Below are 23,803 nucleotides of genomic sequence, written 5' to 3' on the forward strand. Positions count from 1 at the left end.
AATTAGTTCAACCATTGTGGAAGACAGTGTGGCAATTCCTCAAGGACCTAGAAATAGAAATTCCATTTGACCCAGCAATCCCATTACTGGGTATATATCCAAAGGATTATAAATCATTCTACTATAAGGACACATGCACACAAATGTTCATAGCAGCACAGTTTACAATAGCAAAGACCTGGAACCAACTCAAATGCCCATCGATGATAGACTGGACAGGGAAAATCTGGCACATATACACCATGGAATATTATGCAACCATCAAAAACGATGTGTTTGTGTCCTTTGTAAGGACATGGATGAACCTGGAAACCATCATTCTCAGCAAACTGACACAAGAACAGAAAATCAAACACCGCATGTTCTCACTCACAGGCGGGTGTTGAACAATGGGAACACATGGACACAGGGAGGGGAGCACTACACACTGGGATCTGTTGGGGGGAAATAGGGGAGGGACAGTGGGGGATGGGGAGGTGGGGAGAGATAGCATGGGGAGAAATACCAGATGTAGGTGAAGGGGAGGAAGGCAGCAAATCACACTGCCACGTGTGTACCTATGCAACAATTTTGCATATTCTTCACATGTACCCCAAAACCTAAAATACAATAAAAAACAAAGAAATACAGTAACCACTGGCAGCACATTTCAGTGACACGAAATGGATTACAAAACTTGTTTACTTGTGTGACATATTCAACCTGCTCCACAAACTCAATGTCACTTCATGGGAGAATGACAACTGTGTTCAAGTCAGTAGATAAAGTGGATGCATTCAAAGCCAAACTGAAATTATGTGAGCAACTGGTGCACATTGGGATTTTTGACATGTTTCAAATATTAGCAGAGATTTTGAAAGGGACTGAGCCAGGGCCTTCTTTCTCCCAACTGGTACATGATCAACTATCTCAGCTTTCAAAAGAGTTTGGGCATTACTTCCTGATATAGTTTTGCTGTGTCCCCACCCAAATCTCATCTTGAATTGTAGTTCCCATAATCTTCATGTGTCATGGGAGGGACTGGTAGGAAGTAATTGACTCATGGGGGCAGTTATGCCCCATGCTGTTCTCATGATTGTGAGTGAGTTCTCACACTATCTGATTTTATAAAAGGCTTTTCCTCCTTTGCCTGGCACTTCTGTCTCCTGATGCCCTGTGAAGAAGGACACATTTGCTTTCCCTTCCACCATGATTGTAGGTTTCCTGAGGCCTCCACAGCCACGTAGAACTGAGTCAATTAAACCTCTTTCCTTTATAAATTACCCAGTCTTGGGTATGTTTTCATAGCAGCATGAGAACGGACCAACACACTTCTCAAACACCTAAGACCCCCAAACTGGGAAGAAATGGTTCCTCAACCCACTTGTAAATAAACCAGGTGAATCAACTTTACTAGAAGAGGATCAACTTCTTGAGATTGCAAATGACTCTGGCCTTAAAAGCATGTTTGAGACGACTTCAACTCTCTATATGTTCTGGATTAAAGTAAAGGCAGAATACCCTGAGATTGCCTTGTACACCAAAAAGCCTGCTTCCATTTCCAACACCCTTATCTTTATGAAGCTGGGTTTTCTGCAGTGACCACAAGAAAAATGAGACTAGAGTAGAATGGACATAAGCAACACACTTTAGTTGTCACTGTCTGCCATCACCCCAAGATGGGACAGTCTAGTCACAGGAAAAAAAAAGCTCAGGGCTTCCACTGACTCTATGGTGAGTTGCATAATTATTTCATTATATATTACAATGTAATAGTAACAGAAATAAAGTACACAATAAAGTAATAACCTGAATCATCCCAAAACCATCCTTCTCTCCACCTCCCAGTCTGTGGAAAAATTGTCTTCCATGAAAAGTATCTCTGGTACCAAAAAAGTTGAAGACCCCTGCCCTAAAGCTACTGAAACCAAAAAAAAAAAAAAAAAAGATTTTTTAAAAGGACACTGCAGGAGGAAGGGGCTTCTGTATCTGGTTCCATGTTTTCCATTTGTTACATTTTCATTTCAGCGTCCTGTATGAGGGGTATTGAGTGGTACTCAAGTTTTATCAAGTTTCAGCAGTACCCATATTGGGCAGCTTCCCATCAAGTTTCAGTAGCCCCACCCCCTACCCAGATTCTTAGTGAAACTGACAGACACCCTTACAGTCAATCCCCCAGCTTCACCCTACCAGCATCCTGGAGAGGTGTTTCCTGCCCATCTTTCATCGTGTGGCTCCCTCCCGTCCAGCTTCACTCCGACTTTAATTAGGAACAGTGTCCTCTCCTTACCTAGCAACTGTGGATTAGCCATAGCCCCAGTAACTCAGCAAGTCTCTCCACCATTCAGTGGTCTATAGCCACACTCTCTCCAACAAGGTCTGAATCCCAGCCTTGCAGAGAGCCCCCCAAGTTTATACCTCTTTTGGGCACTCTCTCTGAGTCCAGAGGATTCTTTAGAGTCATGCTTTCTGTCCTTTTACAGATAATCCCCTTATTTAATTATATTGGGAGTCAGCAAACTTGTTTTCTCTGCCACAACTGTTAGACACTGCCAGCCATAGCACAAAAGCACAGATGATTATAAATGAATGGAGTAGTTTGATTTGGCCTGTAGTAGGCTAAATTTGGCCCATACGATATGGCTTACCAAACCTCTGCTGTATGTTAAACCTTCCCTGTTAAAATTACTGTGTGACATTTGTCTCACCTGTTTAGAGGCAAATGCTGAGTGAACTCTGAGAGAGAAATGCAACAAATATGTCAAGTAGGAAAAGGAACAGAAAGTATCCTTTGGAAGTGTTAGTGGCTTATCAAAAGGAGGCTCAGTAAAACAGCCTCGGAGGAAGATGTCAGGTTGTGGAGTAAATAGGAGGTGAAAAAGCAGAAGCACTGTGTATAAATCGTTCTTTTAGAAAATCTGGATATGTGAAAAAGAAAAAGATTAGTAGCTAGAAAGGAATATTTATGTGTGGGAAATGAGCCTCAGATTGCAAAATATTTGAGATTCTGATGCCAGGCAAGTCTAATATACAAGAAATAAGATGGCAGACTTCAGACAAGACGTACCTCCCATTAGGATCAATGCAAGCAAGTCACTTACTGTCGAGAGTCCTATGCAACCATCAGCTGAGGATTTGCTACACTTCTTTCTCGCAAACACTGTGACACACTTCCCCCACCCTCTGCAGTTAATTCCCAGCTTTCAAGCCTCCTGTCTTAATAAGTTACACAAATAATAGCCTTCAACCTAAAACTGCTTTGTAGTACCAGATGGTCCAGCAAACGATTGGACAGCTAATTTTTTTTCTTTTTTAAAAAGATTATTTATTATACTTTAAGTTCTGGGTACATGTGCAGATTTTGCAGGTTACATAGGTATACACGTGCCATGGTGGTGGTTTCCTGCATCCATCCCCCTGTCATCTACATTAGATATTTGTCCTAACGCTATCCCACCCCAATCTTCCCACGCCCTGTTATTTCTCCCCTATGCCCCTACCCCCTAGACCCCGGTATGTGACGTTCCCCTCCCTGTGTCCATGTGTTCTCATTGTTCAACACCCACTTATAAGTGAGAACATGCAGTGTTTGGTTTTCTGTTCTTGTGTCAGTTTGCTGAGAATTATGGTTTCCAGATTCATCCACATCCCTGCAAAGGACATAAACTCATCCTTCTTTATGGCTGCATAGTATTCTATGATGTATACGTGCCACAATTTTTTAATTTTACTTTAGGTTCTGGGGTACATGTGCAGGTCACACAGGGTTATTGCATAAGTACATATTATATCCAGCATTTCTCCCCATGTTATCCCTCCCCACCCTTCCCAGCCCCCGCTGTCCCTCCCCTATCTCCACCCAATTGCCCTCAGTGTGTGATGCTCCTGGTATATACCCAGTAATGGGATTGCTGGGTCAAATGGAATTTCTATTTCTAGATCCTTGAGAAATTGCCACACTGTCTTCCACAATGGTTGAACTAATTTACACTCCCACCAACTGTGTAAGAGTGTTCCTATTTCTCCACACCCTCTCCAGCATCTATTGTCTCTAGATTTTTTAATGATTGCCATTCTAACTGACATGAGATGGTATCTCAATGTGGTTTTGATTTGCATTTCTCTAATGACCAGTGATGATGAGCATTTTTTCATATATGTCTTCTTTTGAAAAGTGTCTGTTCATATCCTTTGCCCACTTTTGAATGGGGTTGCTTGCTTTTTTCTTGTATATGTTTTAGTTCTTTGTAGATTCTGGATATTAGCCCTTTGTCAGATGTGTAGACTGCAAAATATTTTTCCCATTCTGTTGGTTGCCAGTTCACTCTAATGATGGTTTCTTTTGCTGTACAGAAGCTCTGAATTTTAATTAGAACCCATTTGTCTATCTTGGCTTTTGTTGCCATTGCTTTCGGTATTTTAGTCATGAAGTCCTTGCCTATGCCTATGTCCTGGATGGTTTTGCCTACGTTTTCTTCTAGTGTTTTCATGGTGCTAAGTTCTATGTTTAAATCTTTAATCCATCTGGAGTTAATTTTAGTGTAAGGTGTCAGGAAGGGGTCCAGTTTCTGCTTTCTGCACATTGCTAGCCAGTTTTCCCAACACCATTTATTAAACATGGAGTCCTTTCCCCATTGCTTATTTTTGTCAGGTATGTCAAAGATCAGATGGTTGTAGACGTGTGGTGTTGCTTCTGAGGCCTCTGTTCTGTTCTAGTGGTCTATGTCTCTGTTTTGGTACCAGTACCACGCTGTTTTAATTACTGTAGGCTTGCAGTATAGTTTGAGGTCCAGCAGTGTGATGCCTCTGGCTTTGTTCTTTTTGCTTAGGATTGTCTTGGCTATGCGGGCTCTCTTGTGATTCCATATGAAGTTTAAAGTGGTTTTTTCCAGTTCTGGAAGAAGGTCATTGGTAGCTTGATGGGGATAGTGTTGGATCTATAAATTACTTTGGGCAGTATGGCCATTTTCATGATATTGATTCTTCCTAACCATAAGCATGGAATGTTTCTTCATCTGTTTGTGTCCTCTCTTATTTCCTTGAGCAGTGGTTTGTAGTTCCCCTTGAAGAGGTCCTTTACAACCTTTGTTAGTTGTATTCCTAGGTATTTTATTCTCTTTGTAGCAATTGTGAATGGGATTTCGCTCTTGATTTGGTTCTCTGTTTGTCTGTTATTGGTATACTGGAATGCTTGTGATTTCTGCACACTGATTTTGTATCCTGAGACTTTGCTGAAGTCACTTATTAGTTTGAGAAGATTTGGAGCTGAGATGATGGGGTCTTCTAAATATACAATCATGTCATCTGCAAATAGATACAGTTTGACTTCCTCCTTTCCTAATTGAATACCCTTTATTTCTTTTCCTTGCCTGATTGCTCTGGCTAGAATTTCCAATACTATACTGAATAGGAGTGGTGAGAGAGGGCATCCTTGTCTAGTGCCTGATTTCAAAGGGAATTCTTCCAGCTTTTGCCCATTCAGTATGATATTGGCTGTGGGTTTGTCATATATGGCTTTTATCATTTTATGATACATTCTGTCAGTACCTAGTTTATTGACAGATTTTAGCATGAAGGGCTGTTGGATTTTGTTGAAGGCCTTCTCTGCATCTATTCAGATAATCATGTGGTTTTTGTCTTTGGTTCCATTTATGTGATGGATTATGTTTACGGACTTGCGTATGTTGAACCAGCCTTGCATACCCGGGATGAAGCCTACTTGATCATGATGAATAAACTTTTTGATGTGCTGTTGCATTTGGTTTGCCAGTATTTTATTGAATATTTTTGCATGATGTTCATCATGGATATTGGCCTGAAGTTTTCCTTTTTTGTTGAGTCTCTGTCTGGTTTTGGTATCAGGATGATATTGGTCTCATAAAATGATTTGGGAGGATTCCCACTTTTTGTATTGTTTGATATAGTTTCAAAAGGAATGGAACCAGCTCTTCTTTGTACATCTGGTAGAATTCAGCTGTGGACCTGGACTTTTTTTTGGTTGGTAGGCTATTAATTGCTGCCTCAACTTCAGCCCTTGTTATTGGTTTGTTCAGGGTCTCCACTTCCTCCTGGTTTAGTCTTTGTAGAGTACAAGTATCCAGGAATTTATCCATTTCTCCCTGGTTTACTGGTTTATGTGCATAGAGCTGTTTGTAGGAATCTCTGATGATAGTTTATATTTCTGTGGGATCAGTGGTGATATCCCCTTTATCTTTTTTTTAATTGCATCTATTTGATTCTTCTCTCTTTTCTATTAGTCTGGCTAGTGGTCTATTTTGTTGATCTTTTCAAAAAAACAGCTCCTGCATTTATTGATTTTTTAAAGGTTTTTTTGTGTCTCTATCTCCTTCAGTTCTGTTCTGATCTTAGTTAGTTATTGTCTTCTGCTAGCTTTTGAGTTTTTTTGATCCTCCTCTAGCTCTTTCCATTTTGATGATAGGGTGTCAATCTTTCCTTGTTTCTCAAGTAGGCATTTATTGCTATAAGTTTCCCTCTAGACACTGCTTTAAAGGTGTCCCAGAGATTCTGATAGGTTGTGTGTCTTCATTCTGATTGGTTTCCAAGAACATATTTATTTCTGCCTTTATTTCATTGTTTATCCAGTTGACACTCAGAAGCAAGTTGTGCAGTTTCCAAGTGGTTGTGCAGATTTGAGTGTGTTTCTTAATCCTGAGTTCTAATCTGCTCGCACTGTGGTCTGATAGACTGTTTGTTATGATTTCCGTTCTTTTGCATTTGCTGAGGTGTTATTTGCTTCCAATGATGTGGTCAATTTTACAGTAAGTGAGATGTGGTGACGAGAAAAAGGTATATCCTGTGGATTTGGGGTGGAGCGTTCTGCCTGTGTCTATTAGGTCTGCTTGGTCCAACTCTGCATTCAAGTCCTGGATGTCCTTGTTAATTTTCTGTCTCGTTGATCTCTCTAATATTGACACTGGAGTGTTGAGTCTCCCACTCTTATTGTGTGGAAGTCTAAATCTCGTTTTAGGTTGTTAAGAACTTGCTTTATGTATCTGGGTGCAGTGTTGGGTGCATATATATTGAGGATAGTTAGCTCTTCTTGTTGGATTGATCCTTTTACCATTATGTAATGCCCTTCTTTGTCTCTTTTGACCTTTGTTGGTTTGAAGTCTGTTTTATCAGAGACTAGGATTGCAACCCCTACTTTTTTTCAGTCTCCATTTGCTTGGTAAATCTTCTTCCATCCCTTTGAGTCTATGTGTGTCTTTGTATGTGAGATGGGTTTCCTGAATACAGCACACCAATGGGTCTTGACTTTTTATCCAGTTTGCCAGTCTATGTCTTTTGATTGGGGCATTTAGGCCATTTACATTCAATGTTAATATTTTTATGTGTGAATTTGATCCTGTCATTTTGTTACTGGCTGATTTTCTTGCCTGTTAACAGACTCATTTTTGGTCTTTGCCATTTGGTGTGCTTCTGCAGTGGCTGGTACTTGTTCCTTTCCATGCTTAGTGTTTCTTTCAGGAGCTCTTGTAGGGCAGGTCTGGTGGTGACAAAATCTCTCAGTAATTGCTTGTCTGTAAAGGATTTTATTTCTCCTTCACTTATGAAGCTTAGTTTGGCTGGATATGAGATTCTGGGTTGAAAGTTCTTTTCTTTAAGGATGTTGAATATTGGCCCCCACTCTCTTCTGGCTTGTAGAATTTCTGCCAAGAGATCCGCTGTGAGCCTGACTGGCTTCCCTCTGTGGGTGACCTGACCTTTCTCTCTGGCTGCCCTTAGGCTTTTTTCCTTCATTTCAACCCTGGTGAATCTGACGATTATGTGCCTTGGGGTTGCTCTTCTTGAGGAATATCTTTGTGGAGTTCTCTGTATTTCTTGGATTTGAATGTTGGACTGCCTTGCTAGGCTTGGCAAGTTCTCCTGGATAACATCCTGGAGCATGTTTTCCAGTTCAGATTCATTCTCCGTATCATATTCAGGTACACAGATAAAGAGTAGATTAGGTCTTTTCACATAATCTCATATTTCTTGGAGGCTTTGTTCGTTTCTTTTCACTTTTTTCTCTCATCTTGCCTTCTCTTTTATTTCACTGAGTTGATCTTCAATCTCTGATATCCTTTCCACTGCTTGATCAATTCAGCTATTAAAACTTGTGTTTGCTTCACATAGTTCTTGTGCTGTGTTTTTCAACTCCAACAAGTCGTTTATGTTCTTCTCTAAGCTGGTTATTCTAGTTAGCATTTCACCTAACCTTTTTTCAAGGTTTTTGCATTGAGTTAGAACGTGTTCCTTTAGCTCCGAAAAGTTTATTATTATCCACCTTCTGAAGCCTGTTTCTGTCAATTTGTCACACTCTTTCTTGATCATGTTGTGTTCCCGTGTTGTTGAGGAGTTGTGATCTCTTGAAGGAGAAGAGGCGTTCTGGTCTTTGATGGTTTCATCTTTTTTACACTAGTTTTTTCCATCTGCGTGGATTTTCCTGGCTGTGATCTCAGGGAGCTGCTTGACAAGGTAGCTTGTCTGTCTGCCTGTTGAGGCATTACTTGGTTTCTATGGACTCCTTCAGGTTGCTAGGTAGGCTTCTTTGTTTACACTGGGTGATTAGGCCCACCTCGTCTGCTGACCTGGATGCACTGCTGGGTGGTTAAGAATGCTGTCCTGTTGCTATCTAGGCTTCCTGTGTTTTTTGTTAAAATCTGAGACCTAGTCCCTCCCTTTAATGGTGGGCTATGTTCTTCCTCCACAGGGTTGAATCATTCAGGGTTCAGCTCAGACTGTGGCACTGGCTGCACAACCCACTAGAGTTAGTGCTTCAGCCCTCTGCAGTTTGTGGGGGAGGGCAGGGACCCGCCCAGCCACACTGCCTGTCTCCCTGTTTTTTACAGTCATGGGAGAGGGGCCAGCCCAGCTGCTCCATCTGTCCTCCCGCCTTCAGCTCCCTCTTTCTCTGGGCAGAGGGAGGGGGCGGTAGCTCATCCGCAGGCTCTCCAGGCCAGCTTATGGGCTTTTGCGTTTGCTTAGATCTGTGTGCCAATCTGGGACACTGTCCTGGATTATTATTCAACTCTGCACTTGTAATTCCAGGTGCTTGACTGGCAAAAATCTCCTGTTCTGTGTATTGCTGAGGCTTTGGGGAAAGCGCTGTATCTGGACCAGAGTGCCAGAAGGGGAGCCTGACTCACTGGTCAGATACACCTTCTGGGTAAAGTTGCACCCCTCTCCATCTCAATCTGCCCTGCCTGGGCTTTGCTCACCATTGGACCAGACCCATTGAAATGCACCTGGTACCTCGGTTGGAGCTAGGAGATCTCTGGATTTCTGCATCTCTCTTGCTGGGTGTTATGTGCCGGAGTTGTGTCTATTCGGTCATCTTGAGTCCTGGACAGCTAATTTTAAGGGTCAGGAAGACGATAATAATTTCTTGCCTAAGAACTCAAAGACCATCCTTTGGCAAATGTTTATTGACCAGACCTTAAAATTAAATGTCAATAGGAAATGTTTTTTAAAAGATTAATAAGTAGAAACATACTGGATTTAACAACTGGAGCACATATCTGGAAATCAGAACATCAGAGGTATAAACACGAGAAACACCATTTACTAAACACCTAGGTATGACAGGTACTTTGCATATGGTAAAGTATCTCTGCAAAGCTTGGCTCAATGTCAGGCCAACCTTACAAGGCAGGATTTCTAACCTCCCCAAGGTCATATACTAGCTCTTGTTCATCTATTCCCAGGCCCCAGAATAGTGTCTGAGTGTCTGGCACACCCAATATTTACTTCTTAAAGGAACAAAGTAGTCCCTTTTTTGCAAATGAAGAACTACTGAGGCTCCCAGTAGTTAAACAGCTAGAAAAGCCTGGGTTCAAACCATAATCTTAAAGCAACCTTCTAAATAGATAGGAGACCACACAATTAGAAACATATATAAACCAAAACAAAAAGAAAATTCGTTTTAACTTGCTTTTCTGTAAAATTATGAGACTATAACTGGTATATTACTTGTTTACATTTATAAAAGGCGTAATAATGTTCAACCTTATTGAAATAATAATAGCTTTTGATTTACAGTTTTCTATGGGCTAATTTCTGTACTAAGTGCTTTATGTGCATTCTCTCATTTAATCCTCATAACATTATCATCCCCATTTCATAGAAAAGAGAACTAAGGCTTCCAGAAGCAAAGTAACTTAAACAGCAGAGCCAGGATTCAAATCCAGGCAAGAAGACTACCTCGGAAACCCAACTTTTTAATCAATACACTTGTCACATGTAAATGGCAGTGGAGAGAAGGCAAAAGACAAAAACAAACAACAACAACAACAACAACAACAACAACAGGTGTACCAGTGAGTAAAGCTACTCTTCTCTAAAAGCAAAATAAGCTGATAAGAATAAAGTCCTTGCCGAGCACAGTGGTTCATACCCGTAATCCCAGCACTTTGGGAGGCTGAGGTGGGTGGATCACTTGAGGTCAGGAGTTCGAGACCAGCCTGGCCAGCATGATGAAACCCCATCTCTACTAAAAATATGAAAATTAGCTGGGTGTGGTGGTGAGCACCTGTAATCCCTGCCACTTGGGAGGCTGAGGCAGGAGAATTGTTTGAACCTGGAAGGCAGACATTGCAGTGAGCCGAGATCACAACACAGCACTCCAGCCTGGGTAACACAACGAGACTCTGTCTCAAAAAATAAAAATAAAAAATAAAGTACTTACTGTTGTAATCAAGGCTGTGAGCGCTACCCCCCCCCCCAAAAAAAAACAGAACACACATGAGCTAGCCTAAGTCAAAGAGAAATTAATCATTTTTATAGAGTACCATAATGATAGTGGGGGTGGTGGTCATAAAGGTAGAAGCCAAAATAAGCAATAATACTAATAACTAACAATTAAATATCCCTTTTCTGTGCCAGGTCCTGTTCTAAGCACTTTACTCATATTAACTAATTTAACCCCAACAACAGCCCTGTAAACATAGCTGTAACCTATATTACAGGTAAGAAAACAGCTTCCAAAAGTTAACTTGCCCAAATTCAAAAAAGTAGAAAGCTTTCTTACACACAGACATCTCTATTCCACAACCAAAACCTAACAGGCTCAGTCCCAGGCTGTATTTTCGCTCTGCTTTCATCAGGAGTCCACCCTGGTCCAGCACCTCAGAGTAGGAAGGAGGCAAAATCAAATGGACGAGTGCCTGGGAAGCAGAGATTTAAAGCTCATCCATTCATCCATGAGCACATTCATTCACAAGCACTTATTCATCCATTCACGAGCACCTGTTTCATAGCAAACCCTGTAAGCAGAGTAGATTCTAAATGTTTATCAGGCCAGGCACAGTGGCTCATGCCTACAACTACAGCACTTTGACAGGCCAAGATGGGAGGATCACTTCAGGCCAGGAGGTCAAGGCTGCAATGAGCCAAGATCACACCACTGCATTCCAGCATGAGTGACAGAGGGGGAGAGAGAAAGCGAGAGAGAGCATGAGAACAAGAGTGTGAGAGTGAAAGAGAGGAAGGAAAGAATGAAGAAAGGGAGGGAGGGAGGGAGGGAAGAAAGAAAGAAACTCAGAAAAATATTTGCATTATATGGGAACCAAAGGGTTAATCAGCCCTTTCACAAACAGAAGAAAAAGAACAGTCCAGTTGTAAAAGATGCAAAACATACATAAACAGACAATTCACAGAAATCAAATGACCCTAACAAAATGTTATTTGTTATTTCACTAAATAATTGCAAATTAAAATAATAAAATGGCATTGTGTATCTGTCTTACACAGATTTAAAAAACCTCTCACTCCTGGAGTTAGCAAGGGCATACCTTGTTATAAGAGTATTAACTATAAAAACTATATTAGCATGTATATCTACTATGTACCCACAAAAATTAAACATTAAAAATACATTAGCTTTTCTGGAGAACAACCTGGCAACACAAGTAAAAATAAATAATATGGGTCAGGCACAGTGGCTTATGCCTGTAATCACAGTATTTTGGGAAGCCAAGGTAAGAGGATTGCTTAAGCCCAAGAGTTTGAGATGAGCCTGGGCAACATAGAGAGACCCTGTCTCTACAAAAAGTAAAACAAAATTAGCCAGGTGTGGTAGTGTGCATCTGTAGTTCTAAGTAGTCAAGAGGCTGACGTGAGAGGATTGCTCAAGCCTGGGAGGTAGAGGCTGCAGTGAGCCAAGATCGCACCACTGCACTTCAGCCTGGTGACAGAGTGAGACCCTGTCTCAATCAATCAACCAGCAATATACATAGACTTTGACCCAGAAAATCTACTTCTATGACTATTATCCTAGGAAGAGAAAAGATTTATATAGATATATAGATACATTTTATGTATAGACATATGTATAAGAATTTCACTACAGACATTCTTCAGAAATTTTAATTCACTCATCCATTCATCCATGAGCACATTCATTCACTCCAGCCTGGGCAACAGAGTGACTGAGTTATTTTATACTTGTAAAAGAATAAGAAAAACATACAAATCCACTGGATAAGAATACATTAAATGTATCTAATCACTAGGATACTATGTATCTGCTAAAAGAGACAAGGTAGAATTCTAACAATACATTGTTACAAAAAAGAACATATCTGAAACAATACATTGTTACAAAAAAAAAAACTATAGTAGTATGAATGCATTGAAAATACTTCATATCAGAATCAACCCAGGGATATTACATGGATAACAGTGAATCTAGATCATTTTTATATTATTCCAAAAATTTCTGGACCAAATTATCCTAATAGGCCTCCTATTTAGCTCTAAAATTCTTTAATCCTAAGTTTTTTTTGTTTTGTTTTTTTTTTTTTAGACAGCATCTTACTCTGTCACAGGCTGGAGTATAGTAATGTGATCACAGCTCACTGCAGCCTCAACCTTCTGGGCTCAAGTGATCATTCCACCTCAGCCTCCCGAGTAGCAGGGACCAAAGGCACATGCCACCATGCCTGGCTAATGTTTTGCTTTTTTTTTTTTTTTTTTTTTTTTTTTTGTAGAGAAGAGGTCTTGCTATGTCACCCAAGCTGTCCTCAAACTCCTGGGCTCAAGCAATCCTCCTGCCTTGGCCTCCCAAACTGTGAGATTACAGAGATGAGTCACTGCACCTGGCCTAATCCTATAAATGTTGCACACCACTGATCTTATATACAGTGTTACTATTGCAAGGCCACAGTGTGTCTCCTCTCTATGTTTCAGAGCCTTTTATCTACTGAAGCAAAATATGAAATCCTAAAACAGGTTCAGAATTTTTATATCTATGTTGTAAATTTAAACTTTTAACACTACACCCTTGATTATCAATGACAATTCATGTTGAATTTATGGAAATCACAAATTATAATAATCTCTTACCTCAATAATAATATGACCATTATATTTTTTAAAAAACTAAGATAATAGAACTTTTTGAACATAGAAAGAGATGAATAAGTGCACACTGTGCCATATATGGTACACTTTATCCAAAAATACTGAGTGTGAATCAAATTCTATTAAAGGGCAGTTATAAACAGCAATGAAGCCCCTTGGCAGTGGGTGAGACTGAAATTTGGAGTCAGAAGATTTGGGAAGAAAAACCATTCTTTTAGCTCCAGAATCCCAAACAAATCAAATCACCTGAAACTCAACGGCCTCCTTTGTAAAAGATAAGCATGATAAAGGAATTATTAAGGTCGGTAAAAGGTGCCTGACAGAATGCCTGAGACAAAATAGGTTCTCAATTCCTCGCTTAATAGAAACAGGTGCATTACTGTTGCTTCTGTTAAGGTTATAAAGGATATCTCAACTTACCTACTTTGTTCATCTGAATTTTTGTAACGTTGCATACACAACCATTCTATTTTATTTTTATATTATATATTAGAAAGGGGCTTTTTGCTCCCAAAACTATTTGTTGGCATAGTCTTTTCCACCATAAGTATGCAAAAAAAGACGTGGTATCTCAGAAACTCAGGGAGAAAGCATACTTACAAAGCACACCCCCAAAACTCCGAGTTGCTCTTCTTTGAGCTCAACGCTCTTCTTAGGCGCATATGTCTGCCTCCTATCATTTCTTCATGAGGTTCAGGGCAAAGGGCCTCGTCAAGCAGATAATCTTTGGTTGCTTCTACACATTCCCCAAGCCACCTACAAATAAACAAAACAAAGGGGTAAGACAAACAACTTTAAACATTTTTAAATTATGAAATATGAAAATTAGGTCCCTATGTACAGATTATGGCATAACACAGAACAGAGAAAATGTTCCTAGAATCATTCAAAAGCCCAAGTGACCTCACTACAATTCTTCACATCCAAGTACCCAGCCAAAATAACGTCACTGGTGACTTCCATCCATGCCTGGTCATCCCTGAGGCTTGCCAGACAGTTCATGCTCCAGTGTGAACCGCAGCCCAAGTCTGGCCAAAAGTACTAAGCATGAGCATGTCTATCAGTTGGTAACTAAGTCAGGTAATAAAATTAACAGGTTACTTCCAAATACGGTGACTCAATTGTACTTCTAAGCCAGTTTAACACTGCTAAAGGAAATATTTTATAAGCTTCCTATATACTCAGTGCTACAATTAAATAAATAAGAGTAAAATGCCTTCGGTTATAGGAAAGAGCTGTGGACAGAAATATTTTCAATTATTTGTGACTGCTTTCAGAGCAATCTGTAGGAATCCACAGGAAGTGATCCGGAGAACTGGGATTTGTCTACATAAAAGATAGATCTGGGACTACATCTGTACACCATTTGGAGAAAGAAAAAAAAAGGTATTCTGAAAAAGTTAATCAAGAAATCAAGATAAACTGTCAAGAAACAGCTCAGAGACCCAGGTTATGAAATGACAGACAAGATATGCTGAGAGAATATAGGTACAGTGCACACTTCACTCTTCTAATAAAACAGCCACCATCACACCTGAAATGAGTCATAGGCACAACCAAATTTATGTGTGCCAATGTGAAACTGTCAAAGCTTTAAACTCATCTCTGTGCTGGCCAGTACATCAGTCACTAGACACATGGCTACTGAGCTCTAGCTCTGGCCAGGTCAAACTGACATGTACTATACATGTAAAATACACACTAGACTTTGAAGACTTAAAATATATATTTTTTAATGTATATCCAGGCATGGTGGCAGGTGCCTGTAATCCTAGCTACTTGGTAGGCTAAGGCAGGAGAATTGCTTGAACCCAGGAGGTGGAGGTTGCAGTGAGCCCGGATGGCGCCACTGCAGTTCAGCTTGGGCAACAAAGCCAACTCCGACTCAAAAACAAGTAAAAATCTCAGTAAGTTTTATATTTACCCCATTGAAAACATTTTTCTATATTGTGCTAAATAAACTATTAAAATTAATTTCACCAGATTCTTTTTACTTTTTTAATGTGGGTACTACAAACTTTAAATTCACCTGTGTGGCTCACACTGTATTAGGCAACACTGATCTGCATAATTAACAAAGAATAAACAAGAAATGCTGAGCCCTTGCAGGGTGCCAGGCACTGTGCTAGATATTTTACATAACACTCAACGCTGCAATTAATGGTCAGGTTTTACCAGACGCCTACATAACAGATTGGCTCCATCAAACCAAAAAGATGCAGTTGGGATTCAACGTCAGGTCATTTTACGAAATAATTCAATTAAGGGGCCGCTAACAGCTAAGGCTGGGACAACTCCCATAACGGCACAGAAAGAGGGGTCAAGCGTTCCAAAGAGTAGCAAGCTTTCAGTGATTACAAAACAGGTATTTTATATATATACATAAATATCAAGTTCTACAGCAGGACAGGCAAGCAAATGTCAGACGGTTCTCTGGAGGACCTACCGAATGAGTCCAATCTCCTGGCCCTTAAAGCTTCACAGGTGCTAGCGGTGGAGCAAGGTGCTCCAAAAGGAAAGACAATCAACGCAGCTCAGATTATCTGCATAATCTGCCCAGGACCTGACCGCTGACACTCCTGCAGACGGAGGGAGGCCTCGGGAGAACGGGCGCGCCGTCTCCCCTCACCTCTGCACACACTCCACCCATCCACGGCCCCACCCCAGATCCCGCACCGCTCCGAGGTCCCCACCCCTGGGACGAGGGGAAGTGGGACGAAAACGTCTACAGTAAGATGGGGAAGTGGTCGAAAAAGGGAAAACGGGAGGCGGGGGCAGATACCTGAGATGGAGGATGACCCCAACTCGTTAATGCCGGATCATCGCCTAGGGCCCACCCGGCTTCCGCGGCTACCAGCGACCCAGAAGGTGCAACTGACCAAACGCTGCGACTCAACCGACTCTGCTCTCCCCAGACTCGCAGCTATGGCAACTTGAACTAGCCGCCCAGCCACAACGAGAGTACTGGACCCCGCTGCCGCCGCTTTGCCCTCTGGGAGTTGTAGTCCACCTCGGCTTCACGATCAAGGAGTTACCAAGGGAGAGCGTCCCGGAAAGAAACTGCAAATCCCAGGATGCCATATGGCTGGCCTTCGGGTAACTTTCCCGGAAAAAGCCTGATCCCTCGGCCGCGCCCTCTTGCCCTGCTCTATTTTTTTTTAAAGGACCAGCCTCCTCTGTAGGAGTCAAACTCCAGATAGAAAGTGAATAAAAATGCTTCCTTAGCCTTGACTGTGACTGGGGGACAAAAGGAGTCCCCCAGGACTACGGTAAGTTGGGGAAGTGGTAGAAAAAGGGCAAGGGAGCGGTGGGGGGACAGGGAAGGACAATTTCTAGCACTGAAAGGTAAAAATCCCCTTAATACCAGGGTCCAGCATATTTTTCCAAAGACTCACAAATTCTTATAACCGGAAGGGAGCGGAGAAGATTATGTAGTCCAACCTGTTTGGCGTAGAAAGAGTAAGGGACTTGCCTAAAATCATATGGCTCATTCAGAGCACAACAAAAGTAGATGTGAGGCTGTCAGCTCATGACTGCTGCTACTTCAGTCTAGGTGTCATCTCCTCACTCTAGAACATAAAAGAAATGTTTTGTACTCAGAGAGTTGGTTTCAGTCACGAAGAGAATGAAAACCTCAATAAAAAAACTGAACTTTGGAAAAGCTAAGAAGTAACAAATTAGTCATGCGAATTGCCCTTTTCTTCTCTGCCAAAAAGACCACTTCCCCTTCCTTCTTTGAGGCTAAAATCAAATATGATCTGATCTACCAAAGCTTTCCTGGCTACGTGAAGAAGAGTTAGATCATGTTAAATAACAAGGGTTCCCTAATCTAATAATTTTGTACTCTATAATCCATTTCCCAGTTGGTCCCTTCTATTGGCCCTTCAAAGGGACCTAACCTTATTAAATCTTTATCTTTCTTCTCACCCTTTCCTTACTTGCCCTTCTCCGTTCATATCTCTCTCAGTGTCTTTCTCTCCCTTTCTCTCCTTCCCTCCCTCCTTATCCCCCCTCCCAACACACACACACAGAGTCATAAATAATTAGCACATAAAGTTGATATAGTAGAATTATTCAAATATCTTTTCTGGCCAACACTGAAACATAAAACTATCTCATATTGGTTTGAACATAAAATAATTCTTCTAAAAACCTTCTATGCATTTGCAACTGTCTTCAAGCTGCTTCCTTGAAATTGTTCCTCAAGAATACACTCCACTGGACACAGAGTTTAAGATAATTCAGAACAGCCATAAAATTGCCCATATGCATATAGAAGCATAACTGTTTACTTGTTAACATTTTAACTTTCAAAACAATTCATTCATATAATTCAACAAATGTATGCTGGATATTTCTTAGGATCCAGACATTGTTTTAGACACTCAAGGTGCAGTGTGATAATAAGGAAATAAACAACATAGATCTTGCTTTCAAATTGCTCAGAACCACGTGAGAGAAAAAGACTAATAAATGATTACAAATCTCTGTGTAATAGAATACTGCATAGGCTTCTATGGAAAGCCATAAAAGAGAACCTTTCTGAAGAAGTGATAATCAGATCAACTGCAGGAGAAATGCCTACTGAAAGAACTAATGTAATCATGAGCTACGTTAATAAAAACTGATTGTCCAAAGCCTTTATTCCCTGGTTTAACCATATTTAGAGAATTGGATTCAATTCTAGAGGCCTTATTTTTTAAAGTGATATTAACCAAATAAATCAAAAATCGCAGGACACAGCTGGGACCAAAGGGTTAAAAATCAGATGTTTTAGTTCATTTTGATCAATAAATGCTTAAATATATTTTTTTTTTTTTTTTTGAGACTGAGTTTCGCTCTTGTTATCCAGGCTGGAGTGCAATGGCACGATCTTGGCTCACCGCAACCTCTGCCTCCTGGGTTCAGGCAATTCTCCTGCCTCAGCCTCCTGAGTAGCGGGATTACAGGCATGCGCCACCAAGCCCAGCTAATTTTTTTTTTTTTTTGTATTTTTAGTAGAGATGGGGTTTCACCATATTAACCAGGATGGTCTCGATCTCTCGACTTCGTGATCCACCCGCCTCGGCCTCCCAAAGTGCTGAGATTACAGGCGTGAGCCACCACGCCCGGCCTTAAATATATTATTAAATTCATAGCAACTGTGTATCATGTGGTGTGCTCTCAATCAATAGCTGTGGCATCCCAAAAAAATGTAGTGAAGTCATATCACTGAATCTTCTTTTATGTCTTGACAAAACAGACAAAATGAGTTAAAGCCAACAAAATAGATTTTACGTGAAATTGTCTCATAACTCCCAAAGATATGTATTACTTTTAATCAATATGGCCAACAAACATTATACAAACACAGTACCATACTCAAGCAGACTCATCTGAGTTTAGATTTGGAAAAATCCACAAAGAGTATTGATATGGTCTGGCTCTGTGTCTCCACCCAAATCTCATCTTGAATTGTAATCTGAGTTGTAATCCCCATATGTTGGGGGAGGAACCTTGTGACGAGTGATTAGATCATGTGGCAGTTCCTCCATGCTGTTCTCATGATAGTGAGTGAGTTCTCAGGAGATCTGATGGTTTTATAAGGGGCTTTTCCCCACTTCTCTCTACTGTCACCATGTGAAAAAAGGAGATGTGTTTTCTTCCTCTTCTGCCATGATTGTAAGTTTCCTGAGTCTTCCCCAGCCATGTACAACTGTGAGTCAATTAAACCACTTTCCTTTATAAATCACCCAGAACTACCTGTGGGTAGTTCTTCATAGCAGTGTTATAATGAACTAATACAAATATCATTTGCAGTACCCTCCTTTTGCAAACCATGATAAGTAGGGGCACACAGAGATTACATGATGTATTAGTTTACTAGGGATTTGATAAAATACCACAGAATGGGTGACTTAAACAACAAAAATTTATTTCTCACAGTTCTGAAGACTGTAAGTCCAAGATCAAGGTGTCAGCAAGTTTGGGTTCTCCTAAGGTCTCTGTCTTTGGCTTGCAGATGTCCATCTTTTCTCTGTATCCTCAAATAGGCCTTTTTCTGTATGAGCACATACATGGTTTCTCTCTCTTCTTATAATGACCTCCATTATATTGAATTAGAACTTCATACTGTGGCCCAATTTAACCTTAACTACCTCCTTAAAGGCCCCATTTTCAAAAACAGTAACATTGGGGGTTAAGGTTTCAACACATTTTCCCCAAAATTGTACCTATTCAGGATTAGTGTCATCAATGACCTTCTCATTACATAATAATACCTTGACAAAGGTAGATGCGGGAGATATTTTTGACATGCCTCACCCACATAACCCCTTAACTGGGGAATGATTCTACCCACAGTGTTAGCCCCACCAGCTTAGTTTATGATATACAAAGTTCCTACCTGTCTCACCATGGCTGACTAGACAAGGAGTAGACAGATACATGAGATAATATGGGCCAGTCAGGCTCTTTATCCTTTGAGAATTTAAAATTAGGACTCAAGCTCCCAATTGGTTACCAGAATAGTCTTGATGTACAGGTAAGAGCTGAGGTCATCACAAAGGGGTGGCCATCTTCATCTGTGTTCAAGAGGCAACTGATAATGCTAACCTGCAGAGACAGAGAAGTGAGTAAAGCAGTGAGAGGGAATAAACTACACAGCCAGGAGGAAATAAGCCCAAGAGAATACAGCCCTGGTTCCTGACAACTTCCAGGTTCCTGGATCCAAGCCTTGTTATTCCCACTTGTATTTCCTGTGCTTGTTTTCTACAATATACTAGAGGCAACTGGAGGTGGTTAAATGCACAGATTCTGGACCCAAACCACTGGGATTCAAGTCAGTTATAATATCTATCAGCAATGTCACTTCAAACAAGTTACTTAATCACTCTGTGCCTTCATTTCTTCCTCTTCTAAATGTGGACAATAAAAATAGTACTTCATGTGTAGAGTTGTTTGGGAGATAAAATAAATAAATGTGTGTAAAGCACTAAGCCTAGTGCCTAATTCATGGTAAGTATTATTGAATGTAAGCTGACATTATATGTAAACTGACAAATACTATGACATCCTCAAAATGTTAGTTCCAGGAATATTGATAGTCTATTATTTTGTTCTATATACTTACAAATAATATGTTAATAGCTTGTTGCCTCGTGATGATTTCCCTTTTAAGACATAAGATTAGTTCTGTTGATTGAAATCTAAAGAGCCTTGACTAAGATTCCATTAATGAGATCACCAGCCTGTAAGATCCAAGATGTTAATTCTAGATCTAGTTTCTCGAGCAGTGTCATCAGAAACACTTTTGAACTATACAAAACATTAAATGCCTAGATGAACTAATCAATAAAGAGGTTCTGGAATGGGGCTAGTCTAAAAGCATTGACATAAGCATCCTTACCCAACTCATCTAGAATGAATAATGTAGAGAAGGGAAGACATCTATTATGTAAGAAGCTGTGAGTGGCAAACAGAGGTAGTACTGTTTCAAGGAGAAGGGACAGAAGTTGTATTTCACCAATAACTTGCAGATTTATAACACTGTGAAACAACAACAGCTGATACAGTTTGGCTCTGTGTCCCAGCCAAATGCCACATGGAATTGCAATCCCTAATGTTGGGAGTGGGACCTAGTGAGAGGTGATTGGATCATGGGAGTGGATTTCCCCCTTGCTGTTCTCATAATAGTGAGTGAGTTCTCACAAGATCTGTTGTTTGAAAGTGTGTAGCACTTTCCCCTTCACTCTTTCTCCCACTCTGCCATGTGAAAAAGGTGTTTGCTTCCTCTTCACCTTTCTTTCTTTTTTTTTTTGAGACGGAGTTTCGCTCTTGTTCCCAGGCTGGAGTGCAATGGCGCGATCTCGGCTCACCGCAACCTCCGCCTCCTGGGTTCAGGCAATTCTCCTGCCTCAGCCTCCCAAGTAGCTGGGATTACAGGCACGCACCACCATGCCCAGCTAATTTTTTGTATTTTTAGTAGAGACGGGGTTTCACCATGTTGACCAGGATGGTCTCGATCTCTTGACCTCGTGATCCACCCGCCTCGGCCTCCCAAAGTGCTGGGATTCTCTTCACCTTTCAAAGCACCATGATTGTAAGTTTCCTGAGGCCTCTCAATCCATGCTTCCTGTACAGCCTGTGGAACTATGAGTCAATTAAACCTCTGTTCTTCATAAATTACCCAGTCTCAAGTGGTTCTTTATAGCAGTGTGAGAATGGACTGATACAACAGCAGACTAATTATTGCCCATGTGACACAAAAATGTATTTGGAATACTAACCAAAATTTTCCTCAAATATGAATTTTTTTCACCTTCATTCTCCCCTTATCTCCATTTCTGCCAGCTACACTGTTCTGCACTCACTGCCTTAAAGATGGGATGTGACCACAGAAAGCAGAAATGGAGAGGAGTTGAGGAAGAAAAAGAAGAAGAAAATAAAGCATTTTCTTCCTGGCTTTTGAATATTCAACATAAACATCTTCAGATAGGACAGGCTGCGTAATTTGTTGTAGGACCCTGTGCAAAATGAGTATGTTAAACCCTTTTGCAAATGAGTATATTAAGTCCTTTTATGACTCCTGCTGTCACAAAGGAGTCATGCTATAAACAAATGACTTGGAAGAAAATATCTAAAGGAAAGAAAGATATTTCCCCTAAAAGAAAAGAGGTTCCTGACTGGGAATGTGATAATAGAAAAGAATGGGGTCCTGGAAAGGGAGAAATAGGAGGTTGAGGAGGCAGACCTGCAGGCATAGGGAGAAAGTCTATGTTGACAGAGTGCCCAGCCTCCACTCAAGCAAGCACTATTCATAGCCTGAAGCTAGCTGTTCTGCCCATAGGCATCAGAGGAGGATGTTACCACAAAAGTAGCCTGCATTGTTCTTGGTGACCACCTACATCATTGGATTTTGCTTTGTTCCCTCTAGCCACCACAGATGGTCAAGCTCCCTTGTAGTATCACTACACAATTATAAGTCATAAGAAAGAAGACATCAAGTATGATGTTATAGGTAAAAAAAAAAAAAAAAAAAAATGGAAATCCCCCAAAGCTTGCTTAGGCGGGACTAAATGGAAGTACTCAAAATTCTCTCTCAATCAAGTCAGTGGTGAAATTCACCCTCTTTACATCCGCAGAAAACAATTGTAAATGGTTGTTGACTCTTTCTACATCAAGTCTGCAAGTTACCTTCAAGTCTAAGAAGAGTCAACATGAAAAAACAAGATATTGCAAGGATGATACTGCCCACTACTCAAAGAATCATCTTTAGCCATTCATTGTGTTAAAGCACTGTTGATCACATGAAGTTCTTTTCAGCCACACACTTACTATTTATAGGTAATTATCACTGCCAAGAGCATCACAGATATAAAGCACAGTAATTCATATGCATTTAGGTCAAAGTGAGCCGCTATTAATGTACTAAACGAAAATCGTAAAACATTTCTGTAGTTAAGCAATACAGCTAATCAATAAAGAGGTTCTGGAATGGAGCTAGTGGAATGCTTCACTTTAATGGCTACTTTTTGAAAAAAGATAAAACACACAGAGGCATGAATTGCCAGACACCACTTTCTAATATTTGAACCATGCTAATAATTCTTCTACAAGAAGGAAAAAGTAGTGTTCTATAGCGATTCTTGTTCATTTGTTACCTTTAAAATGATGTTTTTTGTGTGTGTGTTTAATGGATCTGAGTGCATTTGTCTCTTTATTTAACCTGATCATAAAGATTGATCATCATCTTATCTCGTGTTTATTTGCCCCATTTTAAAAGTTATGCTAAGGAAAGAAAATTGTCTTATTAATTGTCATAGCAGTTTGTTGGGCAGACTATTAGAACATAGTTAGTCCTAAGGCATGTTCCAATTTGCTGAACTGAAACTGGGTGGGCATAAGAGTTTTTGCCTACATTATAATTGCCACTAAGCCAATTCATGCTATCTGAATCTTGATGTAAAGTATTATAGGTTTCAGCATACCACTTTTGGTCTCAACAAAGGTGGAGTAACAGAGATCAGATTTACCCTCCAACCAGAACTATACCAAAAAAACAGGCAAGATATATGAGGCAATGCTTTTCAAGGCAGTGGTTATCATACCAAGAAGGACCATGATCCCTGAGAGACAGGAAATAAATAAAGAAAGCCTTATGATTACCACAACTTACTGCCTTGAGAGAGTTTCCAGATTGTAGAGCAAGGAGAGGAAACCCAGATAGAACCCAGTGGATGCTTTAAACTGGGGAGACAAAGCTGAGAGTCTGGGAAGATGCAGGTAGGTGGAGTTTGCAGGACAAACTACAGGAGGGAGAGAGCTATGTAGAGATAAAACTTCAGAAAAGTATAAAGGGTCTCCATGGAAGATTCAGCAGAATACCAATCATTACACACACGTGAAAAAAATGAGGCAGGAGAAAAAAGCAACTAGCAAGATTGGAGGTAAAATTGCCTGCTGCCCACAGGGGACCAGGAAT

At 40.5% G+C, this 23,803-nt stretch overlaps 1 protein-coding gene across 1 annotated transcript in view; it reads right to left on the bottom strand.

Annotated features, from left to right (window-relative positions):
* Nucleotides 1–16,300, bottom strand: part of CEP128 (centrosomal protein 128) — a 449,972-nt gene extending 433,672 nt beyond the window's left edge. Inside the window, exons 1-2 of the mRNA XM_064375102.1 lie at nt 16,124–16,300; nt 13,942–14,097 (exon numbers count right to left, since the gene is read on the bottom strand). The gene's annotated coding sequence lies outside the window, so the exon portion shown is untranslated. The remainder of the gene's footprint in view (nt 1–13,941; nt 14,098–16,123) is intronic.
* Nucleotides 16,301–23,803: the final 7,503 nt, after the last annotated feature.

This window comes from Aotus nancymaae, unplaced genomic scaffold (assembly GCF_030222135.1).
Source record: "Aotus nancymaae isolate 86718 unplaced genomic scaffold, 86718_ANA_hifiasm-v0.15.2.pri h1tg000011l, whole genome shotgun sequence".
In the NCBI taxonomy this organism is placed as follows: Eukaryota; Metazoa; Chordata; class Mammalia; order Primates; family Aotidae; genus Aotus; species Aotus nancymaae.